The 3255-nt window shown below is 40.3% G+C and overlaps 1 pseudogene; it reads left to right on the forward strand.

Annotated features, from left to right (window-relative positions):
* Positions 1 to 2931, forward strand: part of LOC109374520 (peptidyl-prolyl cis-trans isomerase A pseudogene) — a 99027-nt pseudogene extending 96096 nt beyond the window's left edge.
* The last annotated feature ends 324 nt before the right edge of the window (positions 2932 to 3255 follow it).

The raw sequence follows: 3255 nt of genomic DNA on the forward strand, positions 1-3255 counted from the left end.
CATTATTTTTAATGCTGTTCCTATACAGTTATAGAACTTCAGAGTTAAAGAAATCTTAAAAATTATCTAGGAAAATTTGTTTGTTTTTTAAAGAGGCCTGGAGCATTCAAATACCTGCCTCGAGTCACAGACTAAGTCTGTGGTCAAACCGAGAACAGAACCCAGATCTTAAACTGTCCAGTACCTTACTTAGTACATCATCTATGTCTTTTATAACATAGGTAGCACTTGAGAATAACAGTGTTTTTAATGTTTAAAGTACTGATTCATCATTTGAACCTTTTGCCACTTTGCACAGAGTTCTATCCTTTCTTAGCACGGATTCGGCATCTCCTACATGCAAACACTTCTTTTTTCTTAGCCCCATACATCTCTTAGCAGGCCTCTCATTTGTGAAAAGCCTTTAGAGGACTGGGGGGGTTCAGCCTGGATTTTTCTAAAAGCCTGGGCTGAACTGCCCCTGGCTGGGGCCGGGAAAGAGGACCTAGTTGGCGAGAACAGAGTTAAGTGTCATAGGAGACAGTGTGTGCAGTGTGGCTGTAAAATGATGAAAGGAAATAGAGCTAAAGCTGACAGCTCTAGGTCTTCCCTGTCGGAATCACCCCCAGGTGGTGCAGGTTCAAAGAATAGGCGCTGTCATGCCTGAGGCAAGGGAATCGCCTCAGTAGCTCCGCGCTGGTCCACCACACTTCTGGCTAAGGCACCCATCCCTCAGTGCCTACCATGGGAGCAGCCAATATCTTGCAACCCACATACCAGATAATGATCCTCTAAGAATTTATTTCCTGGTTCTCAACAGATTATAAATCAGGCAACCACCATTATCACTTGACTTTTAAACTCTACATTGCTTCATGGTGGGCTGGGTTTGCAATGTACAGTGTCCCTTTATGAATTTCCTTTCATTTAATTCCTATAAGATCCAAAGACCTGCAGGAGAGCAAGAGCTATTACTCCATTTGCAGATAAGACTATTGACTGAGCCCTACACTGATGGTCAGAGAACCTGAGCTGATTTTGGCTCCACCACTAATTAACTTGAGCAAATTACTAAATCTTTTGCGGTCATTTCTCCTTTTATGTGTGCCTTTTTTATCTAACATTCTGAATCTAGGATTTATAAGTTGATGGGTATAATTCTCATACTTTTACCTAGTACATCTGTTCTAAAGGATGGGAGGATAAAGGAAAATGTCTAACAATGGTTATAATCATTTGACACTATCTTTACCATGAGTTCTTGTCCAAAGACAACATACTAAAAAGAGGTGAGTATCCCATTCCTTGCCTGAGAAGAAAGTCAGATGAGACACTCAGCATTTGTTTCTAACCTATAGTTAATACTAGAGGTAGATATACGGGCAAGTCTACAGGCATTAAAATAGCCAAAAAAAACCCACAACAAAACAAAAAAAGACAAAGACAAAAAAACAAACAAACAAAAAACAAAACACTGTTTTTATAGCTCTAACAACATTCTTTTGCTTCTGATATCTGGTTTTGGTGGTAGATGAAGTGAAAATAGCTGTTTCAATAGATTGTGGGTAACTTTACCCAGTACTGTTTCATCTCTTGTCCACATGCAAACATATTTACAAGGCAATTGTTTAATGCAAATATATCTTTCCTGTAGCTTCTTTTCATTTACCATCACATCAAAACCATGATTTTTAGTGACATCTCTCTGGCTCCATAATTTTACAACTAGTTAATGCCTTACAATCTAATTGGCCATTTTCATTGCTGGATATTTACATTATGTTCAAGATTTTTTTTCAACTGCTATTTTAAGCAATCCTGAAATGCATATTTTTTCCGTATTTAGAATATATGCCTTTTATGATATGAATTTCCTTTAAGTAAATTCCCAAAAGTAGAGATAATGGGTCACAGGCTAAGACTATTGTTACTGCCTCTTAAATATATTATCAAATTACTTTCTAAAAGCAATATGATAATTCAAAATTTGGATTCTTGCTAAAGAATCATGCTTGGCCATCAGAAAAATTAAAATCACCTGTAGTTCTTGAGAATCCTTCAGAAACAGGGAGCACATTTTCTTTCCAAGTTCTAGGGAAGTACTAAATGGGGGTCTATATACATTACTTAGTGGTTCTGAATAGAGACTTATTCTCTATGTTTAATTGTGGAATGTGGTTAACAAACAATATCATGAGTTCATCATGACAGAAAATTGGAAGTGAGAGCTTTGTTTTTGGCTTTCCACAAAATGTAGACCCTGACACAAAGACACAGGTACAATTTACCTGAGAGATAATCCCAGGAAGCACAGTTAGGGAGTGGTGAAAGTGAGGCAGGGGGTGTGTTAATGAGTGAGTGATGCTCTGGAAATTTGGACTCAACTCCTCTGGGAACCAACAGGTGTCTTAAAAAAATGCTCTACGCCCTCCAGACACCACTGCCCAGAGCTGCCCACACCCAGCCAGGTCAACCCCATTCTGTTTTTCTACATCGCCATTGACGGCTAGCCTTTGGGCCATATCACCTTTGAGTTGTTTGCAAAGTTCCAAAGACAGCAGGAACCTTTGGTGCCCTGAGCACATGAGGAGAAAGGATTTGGTTATAAAATTCCTCCCTTCACAGAATTATCCCAGGATTTATGTGCCAGGGTGGTGACTTCACACGCCATAAGGGCACAGGTGGCAAGTCCATCTATGGGGAGAAGTTTGATGATGAGAACTTCGTTCTGAAGCATACACTGGCATCCTGTCCATGGCAAATGCTGGACCCAACACAAACACTTCCCAGTTTCACATCTGCACTGCCAAGGCTGAGAGGTTGGATGGCAAGCACATGGTCTTCCCCAAGGCGAAAGATGGCATGAATATTGTGGAGGCCATGAGGCGTTCTGGGTCCAGGAATGGAAAGACAAGCAAGAAGATCACTGTTGCCAAATGTGGACAACTCTGATAAGTTTGACCGGTTTTACCTTAACCAGGCCATTCCTTCTATAGTCAGGAGAACACCCCTGCCCCATCTGCTCGGAACACCCCATAATCTTTGTGCTCTCACTGCAGTTCCTTAGGTTCCATATTTTCCTTGCCCCTCCAAGTCTAGCTGGGTTGCAGAGTTAAGTTTATGATTATAAAATAAAAGCTAAACAAACAAAGAAACAAATGCTTACCCAATTGTCTCATGGAAGCTGGGGATTTGTCTACCATCTACATTAAGGTGTCACATTTCAGCATTTTTAGGGTGACCTGCTCTCTTGGAATTGAAGAAATCTCTCATGCA

This window comes from Hipposideros armiger, unplaced genomic scaffold (genome assembly GCF_001890085.2).
Source record: "Hipposideros armiger isolate ML-2016 unplaced genomic scaffold, ASM189008v1 scaffold_828, whole genome shotgun sequence".
NCBI lineage: Eukaryota > Metazoa > Chordata > Mammalia > Chiroptera > Hipposideridae > Hipposideros > Hipposideros armiger.